We start from the raw sequence: 19462 nt of genomic DNA on the forward strand, positions 1-19462 counted from the left end.
ACCTCTAGAATTTGGGCTTTACCTCTAGACTTTGGGCTTTACCTCAAGACGTTGGGCTTTAACTCTAGATGTTGGGCTTTACCTCTATATTTTAGGCCTTACCTCTAGAAGTTCGGGTTTACATCTATATGTTTGGCTTTATCTGTAGATGTCGGGCCTTAACACTAGATTTTGGAATTCACCACTAGATGTTAGGCTTTTCCTCTAGATATTGGACTTTACCTCTAGATGTAGGGTTTTACATCTAGATGTTTTGCTTTACATTTAGATGTTGGTCTTTACCTCTAAATGTTGGGTTATAACTCTATATGTTGTGCTTCACCTCTAGATGTTAGGCTTTACCTCTAGATGTTGGGATTACATCTAGACGTTGGACTTTATCTCTAGAATTTGGGCTATACCTCTATATCTTGAGCTTTACCTCTAGATTTTGGGTTTTACATCTAGATGTTTGCCTTTACCCCTGTAAGTTGGGCTTTACCTGCAGACATTGGGCTTTAGGACTAGATGATGGGCTTTACCTCTAGAAGTTGGGCTTTAAATCTAGATTTTCGGCTTTACCTCTAAATGATGTGCTTAAACTCTAAATATTGGGCTTTACCTCTAGATGTTGGGCTTTAGATTTAGAAGTTGGGCTTTACATCTAGATTTTGGTCTTTACGTCTAGATATTGGGCTTTACCTCTAGATTTTGGGGTTTAAATCTATATATTTGGCTATTCATCTAGATGTTGGGCTTTACCTCTAGATTTTGGGTTTTCCATCTGGATTTTTGGATTCTCTCTAGAATCTGGGCTGTACCTCCAGACGTTGGGCTTTACCTGTAGAAGTTGGGTTTTACATCTAGATGTTTGGCTTTAACTGTAGGTGTCGGGCTTTAACACTAGATATTGGAATTCACCTCTAGATCTTAGTCTTTACCTCTACATGTTGGACTTTACCTCTTGATTATTTGGCTTTAGATCTAGAAATTGGGCTTTACATCTAGATTTGGAGCTTTAGCTCTAGATGTTGGGCTTTACCTCTAGATTTTGGTTTTTTAATCTATATATTTGGCTTTTCCTCTAGATATTGGTGTTTACCTCTAGATTTTGGGTTTTAAATCTATATATTTGGCTTTTCCTCTAGATGTTGGACTTTACCATCAGATATCTGGCTTTACGTCTAGATGTTGGGCTTTACCTCTAGATTTTGGGCTCTACCACTAGGTCTTGGTCTTTACCTTTAGATTTTCGACTTTACCTCTAGAAGTCGGGCTTTACCTCTAGATTTTGGGCCTTACCTCTAGATTTTGGGTTTTACATCTATATGTTTGGCTTTAACTGTAGATGTCGGGCCTTAACACTTGATTTTGGAATTCACCTCTAGATGTTAGGCTTTACATCTAGATTCTGGGCTTTCCCTCTTGATGTTGGGCTTTACCTCTAGGTTTTGGACTTTAACTCTGGAAGTTGGGCTTTACATCTAGACTTTGGGCTTTATCTCTAGATTTTGGATTTAAATCTAGATATTTGGCTTTACCTCTAGAATTTGGGCTTTACCTCTAGACTTTGGGCTTTACCTCAAGACGTTGGGCTTTAACTCTAGATGTTGGGCTTTACCTCTATATTTTAGGCCTTACCTCTAGAAGTTCGGGTTTACATCTATATGTTTGGCTTTATCTGTAGATGTCGGGCCTTAACACTAGATTTTGGAATTCACCACTAGATGTTAGGCTTTTCCTCTAGATATTGGACTTTACCTCTAGATGTAGGGTTTTACATCTAGATGTTTTGCTTTACATTTAGATGTTGGTCTTTACCTCTAAATGTTGGGTTATAACTCTATATGTTGTGCTTCACCTCTAGATGTTAGGCTTTACCTCTAGATGTTGGGATTACATCTAGACGTTGGACTTTATCTCTAGAATTTGGGCTATACCTCTATATCTTGAGCTTTACCTCTAGATTTTGGGTTTTACATCTAGATGTTTGCCTTTACCCCTGTAAGTTGGGCTTTACCTGCAGACATTGGGCTTTAGGACTAGATGATGGGCTTTACCTCTAGAAGTTGGGCTTTAAATCTAGATTTTCGGCTTTACCTCTAAATGATGTGCTTAAACTCTAAATATTGGGCTTTACCTCTAGATGTTGGGCTTTAGATTTAGAAGTTGGGCTTTACATCTAGATTTTGGTCTTTACGTCTAGATATTGGGCTTTACCTCTAGATTTTGGGGTTTAAATCTATATATTTGGCTATTCATCTAGATGTTGGGCTTTACCTCTAGATTTTGGGTTTTCCATCTGGATTTTTGGATTCTCTCTAGAATCTGGGCTGTACCTCCAGACGTTGGGCTTTACCTGTAGAAGTTGGGTTTTACATCTAGATGTTTGGCTTTAACTGTAGGTGTCGGGCTTTAACACTAGATATTGGAATTCACCTCTAGATCTTAGTCTTTACCTCTACATGTTGGACTTTACCTCTTGATTATTTGGCTTTAGATCTAGAAATTGGGCTTTACATCTAGATTTGGAGCTTTAGCTCTAGATGTTGGGCTTTACCTCTAGATTTTGGTTTTTTAATCTATATATTTGGCTTTTCCTCTAGATATTGGTGTTTACCTCTAGATTTTGGGTTTTAAATCTATATATTTGGCTTTTCCTCTAGATGTTGGACTTTACCATCAGATATCTGGCTTTACGTCTAGATGTTGGGCTTTACCTCTAGATTTTGGGCTCTACCACTAGGTCTTGGTCTTTACCTTTAGATTTTCGACTTTACCTCTAGAAGTCGGGCTTTACCTCTAGATTTTGGGCCTTACCTCTAGATTTTGGGTTTTACATCTATATGTTTGGCTTTAACTGTAGATGTCGGGCCTTAACACTTGATTTTGGAATTCACCTCTAGATGTTAGGCTTTACATCTAGATTCTGGGCTTTCCCTCTTGATGTTGGGCTTTACCTCTAGGTTTTGGACTTTAACTCTGGAAGTTGGGCTTTACATCTAGACTTTGGGCTTTATCTCTAGATTTTGGATTTAAATCTAGATATTTGGCTTTACCTCTAGAATTTGGGCTTTACCTCTAGAATTTGGGCTTTACCTCAAGACGTTGGGCTTTAACTCTAGATGTTGGGCTTTACCTCTATATTTTGGGCCTTACCTCTAGAAGTTCGGGTTTACATCTATATGTTTGGCTTTATCTGTAGATGTCGGGCCTTAACACTAGATTTTGGAATTCACCACTAGATGTTAGGCTTTTCCTCTAGATGTTGGGATTTCCAATCAGATATCTATCTTTACGTCTAGGTGTTGGGCTTTACCTCTAGATTTTGGGCTCTACCACTAGGTCTTGGGCTTTACCTCTAGATTTTGGACTTTACCTCTAGAAGTTTGGCTTTAAATCTAGACTTTGGTGCTTTACCTCTAGACTTTGGGCTTTACCTCAAGACGTTCGGCTTTAACTCTAGCTGTTGGGCTTTACCTCTAGATTTTGGGCCTTACCTCTAGAAGTTGGGTGTTACATCTATACGGTTGGCTTTAACTGTAGATGTCAGGCCTTAACACTTGATTTTGGAATTCACCTCTAGATGTTAGGCTTTACATCTAGATTCTGGGCTTTCCCTCTAGATGTTGGGCTTTACCTCTAGATTTTGGACTTTAACTCTGGAAGTTGGGCTTTACATCTAGACTTTGGGCTTTATCTCTAGATTTTGGATTTAAATCTAGATATTTGGCTTTACCTCTAGAATTTGGGCTTTACCTCTAGACTTTGCGCTTTACCTCAAGACGTTGGGCTTTAACTCTAGATGTTGGGCGTTACCTCTAGATTTAAGGCTTTACCTCTAGAAGTTCGGGTTTACATCTATATGTTTGGCATTATATGTAGATGTCGGGCCTTAACACTAGATTTTGTAATTCACCACTAGATGTTAGGCTTTTCCTCTAGATGTTGGGCTTTACCTCTAGATGTTTGGCTTAGATCTAGAACTTGGGCTTTACCTCTAGATGTTGGGCTTTAGATTTAGAAGTTGGGCTTTACATCTAGATTTTGGTCTTTACGTCTAGATATTGGGCTTTACCTCTAGATTTTGGGGTTTAAATCTATATATTTGGCTATTCATCTAGATGTTGGGCTTTACCTCTAGATTTTGGGTTTTCCATCTGGATTTTTGGATTCTCTCTAGAATCTGAGCTGTACCTCCAGACGTTGGGCTTTACCTGTAGAATTTGGGTTTTACATCTAGATGTTTGGCTTTAACTGTAGGTGTCGGGCTTTAACACTAGATATTGGAATTCACCTCTAGATCTTAGTCTTTACCTCTACATGTTGGACTTTACCTCTTGATTATTTGGCTTTAGATCTAGAAATTGGGCTTTACATCTAGATTTGGAGCTTTAGCTCTAGATGTTGGGCTTTACCTCTAGATTTTGGTTTTTTAATCTATATATTTGGCTTTTCCTCTAGATATTGGTGTTTACCTCTAGATTTTGGGTTTTAAATCTATATATTTGGCTTTTCCTCTAGATGTTGGACTTTACCATCAGATATCTGGCTTTACGTCTAGATGTTGGGCTTTACCTCTAGATTTTGGGCTCTACCACTAGGTCTTGGGCTTTACCTCTAGATTTTGGACTTTACCTCTAGAAGTTGGGCTTTACCTCTAGATTTTGGGCCTTACCTCTAGAATTTGGGGGTTACATCTATATGTTTGGCTTTAACTGTAGATGTCGGGCCTTAAGACTAGATTTTGGAATTCACCTCTAGATGTTGGGCTTTACCTCTAGTTTTTGGATTTTCCATCTGGATTTTTGGCTTCTCTCTAGAATCTGGGCTGTACCTCCAGACGATGGGCTTTAACTCAAGATGTTGGGTTTTACCTCTAGATGTTGGTCTTTAAGTCTAGATATTGGACTTTACCTCTAGTTGTAGGGTTTTTCATCGAGATGTTTTGCTTTACATTTAGATGTTGGGCTTTATCTCTAGATTTTGGGTTTTAAATCTATATATTTGGCTTTTCCTCTAGATGTTGGACTTTACCATCAGATATCTGGCTTTACGTCTAGATGTTGGGCTTTACCTCTAGATTTTGGGCTCTACCACTAGGTCTTGGTCTTTACCTTTAGATTTTCGACTTTACCTCTAGAAGTCGGGCTTTACCTCTAGATTTTGGGCCTTACCTCTAGATTTTGGGTTTTACATCTATATGTTTGGCTTTAACTGTAGATGTCGGGTCTTAACACTTGATTTTGGAATTCACCTCTAGATGTTAGGCTTTACTTCTAGATTCTGGGCTTTCCCTCTTGATGTTGGGCTTTACCTCTAGGTTTTGGACTTTAACTCTGGAAGTTGGGCTTTACATCTAGACTTTGGGCTTTATCTCTAGATTTTGGATTTAAATCTAGATATTTGGCTTTACCTCTAGAATTTGGGCTTTACCTCTAGACTTTGGGCTTTACCTCAAGACGTTGGGCTTTAACTCTAGATGTTGGGCTTTACCTCTATATTTTAGGCCTTACCTCTAGAAGTTCGGGTTTACATCTATATGTTTGGCTTTATCTGTAGATGTCGGGCCTTAACACTAGATTTTGGAATTCACCACTAGATGTTAGGCTTTTCCTCTAGATGTTGGGCTTTACCTCTAGATGTTTGGCTTAGATCTAGAACTTGGGCTTTATCTCTAGATGTTGGGGTTTAAATCTAGATTTGGGGTTTTAGCTCTAGAAGTTGGTCATTACCTCTAGACATTGGGCTTTACCTCCAGATGTTGGTCTTCATGTCTAGATATTGGACTTTACCTCTAGATGTAGGGTTTTACATCTAGATGTTTTGCTTTACATTTAGATGTTGGTCTTTACCTCTAAATGTTGGGTTATAACTCTGTATGTTGAGCTTCACCTCTAGATGTTAGGCTTTACCTCTAGATGTTGGGATTACATCTAGACGTTGGACTTTATCTCTAGAATTTGGGCTATACCTCTATATCTTGAGCTTTACCTCTAGATTTTGGGTTTTACATCTAGATGTTTGCCTTTACCCCTGTAAGTTGGGCTTTACCTGCAGACATTGGGCTTTAGGACTAGATGATGGGCTTTACCTCTAGAAGTTGGGCTTTAAATCTAGATTTTCAACTTTACCTCTAAATGATGTGCTTAAACTCTAAATATTGGGCTTTACCTCTAGATGTTGGGCTTTAGATTTAGAAGTTGGGCTTTACATCTAGATTTTGGTCTTTACGTCTAGATATTGGGCTTTACCTCTAGATTTTGGGGTTTAAATCTATATATTTGGCTATTCATCTAGATGTTGGGCTTTACCTCTAGATTTTGGGTTTTCCATCTGGATTTTTGGATTCTCTCTAGAATCTGGGCTCTACCTCCAGACGTTGGGCTTTACCTGTAGAAGTTGGGTTTTACATCTAGATGTTTGGCTTTAACTGTAGGTGTCGGGCTTTAACACTAGATATTGGAATTCACCTCTAGATCTTAGTCTTTACGTCTACATGTTGGACTTTACCTCTTGATTATTTGGCTTTAGATCTAGAAATTGGGCTTTACATCTAGATTTGGAGCTTTAGCTCTAGATGTTGGGCTTTACCTCTAGATTTTGGTTTTTTAATCTATATATTTGGCTTTTCCTCTAGATATTGGTGTTTACCTCTAGATTTTGGGTTTTAAATCTATATATTTGGCTTTTCCTCTAGATGTTGGACTTTACCATCAGATATCTGGCTTTACGTCTAGATGTTGGGCTTTACCTCTAGATTTTGGGCTCTACCACTAGGTCTTGGTCTTTACCTTTAGATTTTCGACTTTACCTCTAGAAGTCGGGCTTTACCTCTAGATTTTGGGCCTTACCTCTAGATTTTGGGTTTTACATCTATATGTTTGGCTTTAACTGTAGATGTCGGGCCTTAACACTTGATTTTGGAATTCACCTCTAGATGTTAGGCTTTACATCTAGATTCTGGGCTTTCCCTCTTGATGTTGGGCTTTACCTCTAGGTTTTGGACTTTAACTCTGGAAGTTGGGCTTTACATCTAGACTTTGGGCTTTATCTCTAGATTTTGGATTTAAATCTAGATATTTGGCTTTACCTCTAGAATTTGGGCTTTACCTCTAGACTTTGGGCTTTACCTCAAGACGTTGGGCTTTAACTCTAGATGTTGGGCTTTACCTCTATATTTTAGGCCTTACCTCTAGAAGTTCGGGTTTACATCTATATGTTTGGCTTTATCTGTAGATGTCGGGCCTTAACACTAGATTTTGGAATTCACCACTAGATGTTAGGCTTTTCCTCTAGATGTTGGGCTTTACCTCTAGATGTTTGGCTTAGATCTAGAACTTGGGCTTTATCTCTAGATGTTGGGGTTTAAATCTAGATTTGGGGTTTTAGCTCTAGAAGTTGGTCATTACCTCTAGACATTGGGCTTTACCTCCAGATGTTGGTCTTTATGTCTAGATATTGGACTTTACCTCTAGATGTAGGGTTTTACATCTAGATGTTTTGCTTTACATTTAGATGTTGGTCTTTACCTCTAAATGTTGGGTTATAACTCTATATGTTGTGCTTCACCTCTAGATGTTAGGCTTTACCTCTAGATGTTGGGATTACATCTAGACGTTGGACTTTATCTCTAGAATTTGGGCTATACCTCTATATCTTGAGCTTTACCTCTAGATTTTGGGTTTTACATCTAGATGTTTGCCTTTACCCCTGTAAGTTGGGCTTTACCTGCAGACATTGGGCTGTAGGACTAGATGATGGGCTTTACCTCTAGAAGTTGGGCTTTAAATCTAGATTTTCGGCTTTACCTCTAAATGATGTGCTTAAACTCTAAATATTGGGCTTTACCTCTAGATGTTGGGCTTTAGATTTAGAAGTTGGGCTTTACATCTAGATTTTGGTCTTTACGTCTAGATATTGGGCTTTACCTCTAGATTTTGGGGTTTAAATCTATATATTTGGCTATTCATCTAGATGTTGGGCTTTACCTCTAGATTTTGGGTTTTCCATCTGGATTTTTGGATTCTCTCTAGAATCTGGGCTGTACCTCCAGACGTTGGGCTTTACCTGTAGAAGTTGGGTTTTACATCTAGATGTTTGGCTTTAACTGTAGGTGTCGGGCTTTAACACTAGATATTGGAATTCACCTCTAGATCTTAGTCTTTACCTCTACATGTTGGACTTTACCTCTTGATTATTTGGCTTTAGATCTAGAAATTGGGCTTTACATCTAGATTTGGAGCTTTAGCTCTAGATGTTGGGCTTTACCTCTAGATTTTGGTTTTTTAATCTATATATTTGGCTTTTCCTCTAGATATTGGTGTTTACCTCTAGATTTTGGGTTTTAAATCTATATATTTGGCTTTTCCTCTAGATGTTGGACTTTACCATCAGATATCTGGCTTTACGTCTAGATGTTGGGCTTTACCTCTAGATTTTGGGCTCTACCACTAGGTCTTGGGCTTTACCTCTAGATTTTGGACTTTACCTCTAGAAGTTGGGCTTTACCTCTAGATTTTGGGCCTTACCTCTAGAATTTGGGGGTTACATCTATATGTTTGGCTTTAACTGTAGATGTCAGGCCTTAAGACTAGATTTTGGAATTCACCTCTAGATGTTGGGCTTTACCTCTAATTTTTGGATTTTCCATCTGGATTTTTGGCTTCTCTCTAGAATCTGGGCTGTACCTCCAGACGATGGGCTTTAACTCAAGATGTTGGGTTTTACCTCTAGATGTTGGTCTTTAAGTCTAGATATTGGACTTTACCTCTAGTTGTAGGGTTTTTCATCGAGATGTTTTGCTTTACATTTAGATGTTGGGCTTTATCTCTAGATTTTGGGTTTTAAATCTATATATTTGGCTTTTCCTCTAGATGTTGGACTTTACCATCAGATATCTGGCTTTACGTCTAGATGTTGGGCTTTACCTCTAGATTTTGGGCTCTACCACTAGGTCTTGGTCTTTACCTTTAGATTTTCGACTTTACCTCTAGAAGTCGGGCTTTACCTCTAGATTTTGGGCCTTACCTCTAGATTTTGGGTTTTACATCTATATGTTTGGCTTTAACTGTAGATGTCGGGCCTTAACACTTGATTTTGGAATTCACCTCTAGATGTTAGGCTTTACATCTAGATTCTGGGCTTTCCCTCTTGATGTTGGGCTTTACCTCTAGGTTTTGGACTTTAACTCTGGAAGTTGGGCTTTACATCTAGACTTTGGGCTTTATCTCTAGATTTTGGATTTAAATCTAGATATTTGGCTTTACCTCTAGAATTTGGGCTTTACCTCTAGACTTTGGGCTTTACCTCAAGACGTTGGGCTTTAACTCTAGATGTTGGGCTTTACCTCTATATTTTGGGCCTTACCTCTAGAAGTTCGGGTTTACATCTATATGTTTGGCTTTATCTGTAGATGTCGGGCCTTAACACTAGATTTTGGAATTCACCACTAGATGTTAGGCTTTTCCTCTAGATGTTGGGATTTCCAATCAGATATCTATCTTTACGTCTAGGTGTTGGGCTTTACCTCTAGATTTTGGGCTCTACCACTAGGTCTTGGGCTTTACCTCTAGATTTTGGACTTTACCTCTAGAAGTTTGGCTTTAAATCTAGACTTTGGTGCTTTACCTCTAGACTTTGGGCTTTACCTCAAGACGTTCGGCTTTAACTCTAGCTGTTGGGCTTTACCTCTAGATTTTGGGCCTTACCTCTAGAAGTTGGGTGTTACATCTATACGGTTGGCTTTAACTGTAGATGTCAGGCCTTAACACTTGATTTTGGAATTCACCTCTAGATGTTAGGCTTTACATCTAGATTCTGGGCTTTCCCTCTAGATGTTGGGCTTTACCTCTAGATTTTGGATTTAAATCTAGATATTTGGCTTTACCTCTAGAATTTGGGCTTTACCTCTAGAATTTGGGCTTTACCTCAAGACGTTGGGCTTTAACTCTAGATGTTGGGCTTTACCTCTAGGTTTTGGACTTTAACTCTGGAAGTTGGGCTTTACATCTAGACTTTGGGCTTTATCTCTAGATTTTGGATTTAAATCTAGATATTTGGCTTTACCTCTAGAATTTGGGCTTTACCTCTAGTCTTTGGGCTTTACCTCAAGACGTTGGGCTTTAACTCTAGATGTTGGGCTTTACCTCTATATTTTAGGCCTTACCTCTAGAAGTTCGGGTTTACATCTATATGTTTGGCTTTATCTGTAGATGTCGGGCCTTAACACTAGATTTTGGAATTCACCACTAGATGTTAGGCTTTTCCTCTAGATGTTGGGCTTTACCTCTAGATGTTTGGCTTAGATCTAGAACTTGGGCTTTATCTCTAGATGTTGGGGTTTAAATCTAGATTTGGGGTTTTAGCTCTAGAAGTTGGTCATTACCTCTAGACATTGGGCTTTACCTCCAGATGTTGGTCTTTATGTCTAGATATTGGACTTTACCTCTAGATGTAGGGTTTTACATCTAGATGTTTTGCTTTACATTTAGATGTTGGTCTTTACCTCTAAATGTTGGGTTATAACTCTATATGTTGTGCTTCACCTCTAGATGTTAGGCTTTACCTCTAGATGTTGGGATTACATCTAGACGTTGGACTTTATCTCTAGAATTTGGGCTATACCTCTATATCTTGAGCTTTACCTCTAGATTTTGGGTTTTACATCTAGATGTTTGCCTTTACCCCTGTAAGTTGGGCTTTACCTGCAGACATTGGGCTGTAGGACTAGATGATGGGCTTTACCTCTAGAAGTTGGGCTTTAAATCTAGATTTTCGGCTTTACCTCTAAATGATGTGCTTAAACTCTAAATATTGGGCTTTACCTCTAGATGTTGGGCTTTAGATTTAGAAGTTGGGCTTTACATCTAGATTTTGGTCTTTACGTCTAGATATTGGGCTTTACCTCTAGATCTTGGGGTTTAAATCTATATATTTGGCTATTCATCTAGATGTTGGGCTTTACCTCTAGATTTTGGGTTTTCCATCTGGATTTTTGGATTCTCTCTAGAATCTGGGCTGTACCTCCAGACGTTGGGCTTTACCTGTAGAAGCTGGGTTTTACATCTAGATGTTTGGCTTTAACTGTAGGTGTCGGGCTTTAACACTAGATATTGGAATTCACCTCTAGATCTTAGTCTTTACCTCTACATGTTGGACTTTACCTCTTGATTATTTGGCTTTAGATCTAGAAATTGGGCTTTACATCTAGATTTGGAGCTTTAGCTCTAGATGTTGGGCTTTACCTCTAGATTTTGGTTTTTTAATCTATATATTTGGCTTTTCCTCTAGATATTGGTGTTTACCTCTAGATTTTGGGTTTTAAATCTATATATTTGGCTTTTCCTCTAGATGTTGGACTTTACCATCAGATATCTGGCTTTACGTCTAGATGTTGGGCTTTACCTCTAGATTTTGGGCTCTACCACTAGGTCTTGGGCTTTACCTCTAGATTTTGGACTTTACCTCTAGAAGTTGGGCTTTACCTCTAGATTTTGGGCCTTACCTCTAGAATTTGGGGGTTACATCTATATGTTTGGCTTTAACTGTAGATGTCGGGCCTTAAGACTAGATTTTGGAATTCACCTCTAGATGTTGGGCTTTACCTCTAGTTTTTGGATTTTCCATCTGGATTTTTGGCTTCTCTCTAGAATCTGGGCTGTACCTCCAGACGATGGGCTTTAACTCAAGATGTTGGGTTTTACCTCTAGATGTTGGTCTTTAAGTCTAGATATTGGACTTTACCTCTAGTTGTAGGGTTTTTCATCGAGATGTTTTGCTTTACATTTAGATGTTGGGCTTTATCTCTAGATTTTGGGTTTTAAATCTATATATTTGGCTTTTCCTCTAGATGTTGGACTTTACCATCAGATATCTGGCTTTACGTCTAGATGTTGGGCTTTACCTCTAGATTTTGGGCTCTACCACTAGGTCTTGGTCTTTACCTTTAGATTTTCGACTTTACCTCTAGAAGTCGGGCTTTACCTCTAGATTTTGGGCCTTACCTCTAGATTTTGGGTTTTACATCTATATGTTTGGCTTTAACTGTAGATGTCGGGCCTTAACACTTGATTTTGGAATTCACCTCTAGATGTTAGGCTTTACATCTAGATTCTGGGCTTTCCCTCTTGATGTTGGGCTTTACCTCTAGGTTTTGGACTTTAACTCTGGAAGTTGGGCTTTACATCTAGACTTTGGGCTTTATCTCTAGATTTTGGATTTAAATCTAGATATTTGGCTTTACCTCTAGAATTTGGGCTTTACCTCTAGACTTTGGGCTTTACCTCAAGACGTTGGGCTTTAACTCTAGATGTTGGGCTTTACCTCTATATTTTAGGCCTTACCTCTAGAAGTTCGGGTTTACATCTATATGTTTGGCTTTATCTGTAGATGTCGGGCCTTAACACTAGATTTTGGAATTCACCACTAGATGTTAGGCTTTTCCTCTAGATGTTGGGCTTTACCTCTAGATGTTTGGCTTAGATCTAGAACTTGGGCTTTATCTCTAGATGTTGGGGTTTAAATCTAGATTTGGGGTTTTAGCTCTAGAAGTTGGTCATTACCTCTAGACATTGGGCTTTACCTCCAGATGTTGGTCTTTATGTCTAGATATTGGACTTTACCTCTAGATGTAGGGTTTTACATCTAGATGTTTTGCTTTACATTTAGATGTTGGTCTTTACCTCTAAATGTTGGGTTATAACTCTATATGTTGTGCTTCACCTCTAGATGTTAGGCTTTACCTCTAGATGTTGGGATTACATCTAGACGTTGGACTTTATCTCTAGAATTTGGGCTATACCTCTATATCTTGAGCTTTACCTCTAGATTTTGGGTTTTACATCTAGATGTTTGCCTTTACCCCTGTAAGTTGGGCTTTACCTGCAGACATTGGGCTTTAGGACTAGATGATGGGCTTTACCTCTAGAAGTTGGGCTTTAAATCTAGATTTTCGGCTTTACCTCTAAATGATGTGCTTAAACTCTAAATATTGGGCTTTACCTCTAGATGTTGGGCTTTAGATTTAGAAGTTGGGCTTTACATCTAGATTTTGGTCTTTACGTCTAGATATTGGGCTTTACCTCTAGATTTTGGGGTTTAAATCTATATATTTGGCTATTCATCTAGATGTTGGGCTTTACCTCTAGATTTTGGGTTTTCCATCTGGATTTTTGGATTCTCTCTAGAATCTGGGCTGTACCTCCAGACGTTGGGCTTTACCTGTAGAAGTTGGGTTTTACATCTAGATGTTTGGTTTAACTGTAGGTGTCGGGCTTTAACACTAGATATTGGAATTCACCTCTAGATCTTAGTCTTTACCTCTACATGTTGGACTTTACCTCTTGATTATTTGGCTTTAGATCTAGAAATTGGGCTTTACATCTAGATTTGGGGCTTTAGCTCTAGATGTTGGGCTTTACCTCTAGATTTTGGTTTTTTAATCTATATATTTGGCTTTTCCTCTAGATATTGGTGTTTACCTCTAGATTTTGGGTTTTAAATCTATATATTTGGCTTTTCCTCTAGATGTTGGACTTTACCATCAGATATCTGGCTTTACGTCTAGATGTTGGGCTTTACCTCTAGATTTTGGGCTCTACCACTAGGTCTTGGGCTTTACCTCTAGATTTTGGACTTTACCTCTAGAAGTTGGGCTTTACCTCTAGATTTTGGGCCTTACCTCTAGAATTTGGGGGTTACATCTATATGTTTGGCTTTAACTGTAGATGTCGGGCCTTAAGACTAGATTTTGGAATTCACCTCTAGATGTTGGGCTTTACCTCTAGTTTTTGGATTTTCCATCTGGATTTTTGGCTTCTCTCTAGAATCTGGGCTGTACCTCCAGACGATGGGCTTTAACTCAAGATGTTGGGTTTTACCTCTAGATGTTGGTCTTTAAGTCTAGATATTGGACTTTACCTCTAGTTGTAGGGTTTTTCATCGAGATGTTTTGCTTTACATTTAGATGTTGGGCTTTATCTCTAGATTTTGGGTTTTAAATCTATATATTTGGCTTTTCCTCTAGATGTTGGACTTTACCATCAGATATCTGGCTTTACGTCTAGATGTTGGGCTTTACCTCTAGATTTTGGGCTCTACCACTAGGTCTTGGTCTTTACCTTTAGATTTTCGACTTTACCTCTAGAAGTTGGGCTTTACCTCTAGATTTTGGGCCTTACCTCTAGATTTTGGGTTTTACATCTATATGTTTGGCTTTAACTGTAGATGTCGGGCCTTAACACTTGATTTTGGAATTCACCTCTAGATGTTAGGCTTTACATCTAGATTCTGGGCTTTCCCTCTAGATGTTGGGCTTTACCTCTAGGTTTTGGACTTTAACTCTGGAAGTTGGGCTTTACATCTAGACTTTGGGCTTTATCTCTAGATTTTGGATTTAAATCTAGATATTTGGCTTTACCTCTAGAATTTGGGCTTTACCTCTAGACTTTGGGCTTTACCTCAAGACGTTGGGCTTTAACTCTAGATGTTGGGCTTTACCTCTATATTTTAGGCCTTACCTCTAGAAGTTCGGGTTTACATCTATATGTTTGGCTTTATCTGTAGATGTCGGGCCTTAACACTAGATTTTGGAATTCACCACTAGATGTTAGGCTTTTCCTCTAGATGTTGGGCTTTACCTCTAGATGTTTGGCTTAGATCGAGAACTTGGGCTTTATCTCTAGATGTTGGGGTTTAAATCTAGATTTGGGGTTTTAGCTCTAGAAGTTGGTCATTACCTCTAGACATTGGGCTTTACCTCCAGATGTTGGTCTTTATGTCTAGATATTGGACTTTACCTCTAGATGTAGGGTTTTACATCTAGATGTTTTGCTTTACATTTAGATGTTGGTCTTTACCTCTAAATGTTGGGTTATAACTCTATATGTTGTGCTTCACCTCTAGATGTTAGGCTTTACCTCTAGATGTTGGGATTACATCTAGACGTTGGACTTTATCTCTAGAATTTGGGCTATACCTCTATATCTTGAGCTTTACCTCTAGATTTTGGGTTTTACATCTAGATGTTTGCCTTTACCCCTGTAAGTTGGGCTTTACCTGCAGACATTGGGATGTAGGACTAGATGATGGGCTTTACCTCTAGAAGTTGGGCTTTAAATCTAGATTTTCGGCTTTACCTCTAAATGATGTGCTTAAACTCTAAATATTGGGCTTTACCTCTAGATGTTGGGCTTTAGATTTAGAAGTTGGGCTTTACTTCTAGATTTTGGGGTTTAGATCTAGAAGTTGGGCTTTACATCTAGATTTTGGTCTTTACGTCTAGATATTGGGCTTTACCTCTAGATTTTGTGGTTTAAATCTATATATTTGGCTTTTCGTCTAGATATTGGGCTTTACCATCAGATATCTGGCTTTACGTCTAGATGTTGGGCTTTACCTCTAGATTTTGGGCTCTACCACTAGGTCTTGGGCTTTACTTCTAGATTTCGGACTTTACCTCTAGAAGTAGGTCTTTACCTCTAGACTTTGGACTTTACCTCAAGACGTTCGGCTTTAACTCTAGATGTTGGGCTTTACCTCTAGATTTTGGGTCTTACCTCTAGAAGTTGGGGTTTAAATCTATATGTTTGGCTTTAATTGTAGATGTCAGGCCTTAAGAATAGATTTTGGAATTCACCTCTAGATGTTAGGCTTTACCTCTAGATTCTGGGCTTTACCTCTAGATGTTGGGCTTTACCTCTAGATTTTGGGTTTTCCATCTGTATTTTTGGCTTCTCTCTGGAATCTGGGCTTTACCTCCAGACGTTGGGCTTTACCTCTAGATGTTGGGTTTTACCTCTAGATGTTGGTCTTTAAGTCTAGATATTGGACTTTACCTCTAGATGTAGGGTTTTACATCTAGATGTTTTGCTTTACATTTAGATGTTGGGCTTTATCTCTAGATTTTGGGTTTTAAATCTATATATTTGGCTTTTCCTCTAGATGTTGGGCTTTACCATCAGATATATGGCTTTACATCTAGATGTTGGGCTTTAACTCTAGATTTTGGGATCTACCACTAGGTCTTGGGCTTTACCTCTAGATTTTTGGCTTTATCTCTAGAAGTTGGGCTTTACGTGTAGACTTTGGGCTTTACCTCAAGACGTTCGGCTTTAATTCTAGATGTTGGGCTTTACCTCTAGATTTTGGGCCTTACCTCTAGAAGTTGGGGGTTACATCTATATGGTTGGCTTTAACTGTAGGTGTCGGGCCTTAACACTTGATTTTGGAATTCACCTCTAGATGTTAGGCTTTACATCTGGATTCTGGGCTTTCCCTCTAGATGTTGGGCTTTAACTCTAGATTTTGGGCTTTACTCTAAAGGATGCGCTTTAACTCTAGATATTCGGCTTTACCTCTAGAAGTTGGGTTTTACATCTAGATGTTTGGCTTTAACTGTAGGTGTCGGGCTTTAACACTAGATATTGGAATTCACCTCTAGATCTTAGTCTTTACCTCTACATGTTGGGCTTTACCTCTAGATTATTTGGCTTTAAATGTAGAAATTGGGCTTTACATCTAGATTTGGGGCTTTAGCTCTAGATGTTGGGCTTTACCTCCAGATTTTGGGATTTAAATCTATATATCTGGCTTTATCTCTAGATGTTGGGCTTTATTTCTAGATTTTGGCCTCTACCTCTAGGTATTGGTGTTTACCTCTAGATTTTGGACTTTAACTCTGGAAGTTGGGCTTTACCTCTAGATTTTGGGCTTTACCTCCAGATGTTGGTCTTTAAGTCTATATATTTGGCTTTTCCTCTAGATGTTGGGCTTTACCTCTAGATGTCTGGCTTTACGTCTAGATGTTGGGCTTTACCTCTAGATTTTGGGTCTTACCTCTAGAAGTTGGGGGTTACATCTATATGTTTGGCTTTAATTTTAGATGTCAGGCCTTAAGAATAGATTTTGGAATTCACCTCTAGATGTTAGGCTTTACCTCTAGATTCTGGGCTTTACCTCTAGATGTTGGGCTTTACCTCTAGATTTTGAGTTTTCCATCTGGAATTTTGGCTTCTCTCTAGAATCTGGGCTGTACCTCCAGCCGTTGGGCTTTACCTCTAGATTTTGGGTTTTACATCTAGATGTTTGCCTTCACCTCTGTAAGTTGGGCTTTACCTGCAGACATTGGGCTGTAGGACTAGATGATGGGCTTTACCTCCAGACGTTGGGCTTGTCCTCTAGATGTTGGGTTTTACCTCTAGATGTTGGTCTTTAAGTCTAGATATTGGACTTTACCACTAGATGTAGGGTTTTACATCTAGATGTTTTGCTTTACATTTAGATCTTGGGCTGTGTCTCTAGATTTTGGGTTTTAAATCTATATATTTGGCTTTTCCTCTAGATGTTGGGCTTTACCGTCAGATATCTGGCTTTACGTCTAGATGTTGGGCTTTACCTCTAGATTTTGGGCTCTACCACTAGGTCTTGGGCTTTATCTCTAGATTTTGGGCCTTACCTCTAGATTTTGGGTTTTACATCTATATGTTTGGCTTTAACTGTAGATGTCGGGCCTTAACACTTATTTTGGAATTCACCTCTAGATGTTAGGCTTTACATCTAGATTCTGGGCTTTCCCTCTATATGTTAGGCTTTACCTCTAGATTCTGGGCTTTCCCTCTAGATGTTTGCATTTACCTCTAGATTTTGTGGTTTCAATTTGGATATTTGGCTTCTCTCTAGAATCTGGGCTGTACCTCTAGACGTTGGGCTTTACCTCTAGATGTTAGGTTTTACCTCTAGATGTTGGTCTTTATGTCTAGATATTGGACTTTACCTCTAGATGTATAGTTTTACATCTAGAGGTTTTGCTTTACATTTAGACGTTGGGCTTTATCTCTAGATGTTGGGTTATACCTCTATATGTTGTGCTTCACCTCTAGATGTTAGGCTTTACCTATAGATGTTGGGCTTTGCCTCTAGATGTTGGGCTTTAGATCTAGAAGTTGGGCTTTACATCTAGATTTTGGGCTTTAGATCTAGATTTTCAGCTTTATCTCTAGATTTTGGTTTTTAAATCTATAGTTTTGGCTTTTCCTCTAGATGTTGGGCTTTACCTCTATATGTTTGGCTTTAGATCTAGAAATTGGGCTTTACATCTAGATTTTGGGATTTAAATCTAGATATTTGGCTTTACCTCTACATGTTGGGCTTTACCTCTATATGTTTGGCTTTAGATCTAGAAATTGGGCTTTACATCTAGATTTTGGGCTTTAGATCTAGAAGTTGGGCTTTACATCTAGATTTTGGTCTTTACGTCTAGATATTGGGCTTTACCTCTGAAGTTGGGCTTTACCTCTAGATTTTGGGCCTTACCTCTAGAAGTTGGGGGTTACATCTATATGGTTGGCTTTAACTGTAGATGTCGGGCCTTAACACTTGATTTTGGAATTCACCTCTAGATGTTAGGGTTTACATCTGGATTCTGGGCTTTCCCTCTAGATGTTGGGCTTTAACTCTAGATTTTCGGCTTTACTCTAAAGGATGCGCTTTAACTCTAGGTATTCGGCTTTACCTCTAGAAGTTGGGGTTTACATCTAGATATTTGGCTTTAAATGTAGGTGTCGGGCTTTAACACTAGATATTGGAATTCACCTCTAGATCTTAGTCTTTACCTCTACATGTTGGGCTTTACCTCTAGATTATTTGGCTTAGATCTAGAAGTTGGGCTTTAACTCTAGATGTTGGGGTTTAAATCTAGATTTGGGGTTTCAGCTCTAGAAGTTGGTCATTACCTCTAGACCGTGGGCTTTACCTCCAGATGTTGGTCTTTAAGACTAGATATTGGACTTTACCTCTAGATGTAGGGTTTTACATCTAGATGTTTTGCTTTACATTTAGATGTTGGTCTTTATCTCTAGATGTTGGGTTATACCTCTATATGTTGTGCTTCACCTCTAGATGTTAGTCTTTACCTCTGAACGTTAGTCTTTACCTCTAGATGTTGGGCTTTACCGTCAGATATCTGGCTTTACGTCTAGATGTTGGGCTTTACCTCTAGATTTTGGGCTCGAACACTAGGTCTTGGGCTTTACCTCTAGATTTTGGACTTTACCTCTAGAAGTTGGGCTTTACCTCTAGATTTTGGGCTTTACCTCAAGACGTTGGGCTGTAACTCTAGATGTTGGGCTTTACCTCTAGATTTTGGGCCTTACCTCCAGAAGTTGGTGTTTACATCTATATGTTTGGCTTTAACTTTGCATATCGGGCCTTAACACTAGATTTTGGAATTCATCACTAGATGTTAGGCTTTTCCTCTACATGTTGGGCTTTACCTCTAGATGTTTGGCTTAGATCTAGAACTTGGGCTTTATCTCTAGATGTTGGGGTTTAAATCTAGATTTGGGGTTTTAGCTCTAGAAGTTGGTCATTACATCTAGATGTTGGGTTATACCTCCAGATGTTGGTCTTTAAGTCTAGATATTGGACTTTACCTCTAGATGTAATATTTTACATCTAGATGTTTTGCTTTACATTTAGATGTTGG

Source organism: Leptosomus discolor, unplaced genomic scaffold (genome assembly GCF_034619465.1).
Source record: "Leptosomus discolor isolate bLepDis1 unplaced genomic scaffold, bLepDis1.hap2 HAP2_SCAFFOLD_29, whole genome shotgun sequence".
Taxonomy (NCBI): Eukaryota; Metazoa; Chordata; class Aves; order Leptosomiformes; family Leptosomidae; genus Leptosomus; species Leptosomus discolor.